Source organism: Penaeus monodon, chromosome 27 (assembly GCF_015228065.2).
Source record: "Penaeus monodon isolate SGIC_2016 chromosome 27, NSTDA_Pmon_1, whole genome shotgun sequence".
Taxonomy (NCBI): domain Eukaryota; kingdom Metazoa; phylum Arthropoda; class Malacostraca; order Decapoda; family Penaeidae; genus Penaeus; species Penaeus monodon.
In genome coordinates this window covers 36703493-36703770 of record NC_051412.1, presented here as the reverse complement: position 1 = coordinate 36703770, position 278 = coordinate 36703493, and positions in this window count along the sequence as shown.

Genomic DNA, 278 nt, shown 5'->3' with positions numbered 1-278 from the left:
CGTTTAAAGTGATTATACCAAATGTTTTAATTGGCCCTATCAAATTTTTGGTCCGTCAGAAGTCGATAATTACCGAAAGTGACAATGATTGTGTGTGGTCCTGGTTTATAATTCTGCTTACACATTTCTTTATGGCTGAAATGGGTGCTGTTTTGCAGGTGAACTAGTACCAAATTAATCTCCAGGATAGGAAACAACTGGGAAAAAACAACGGGAGAAAATGTATTGAAGAACGTAAAAATCTAAGGAGACGAGGATCGAAGGTGAACTAGAAGATG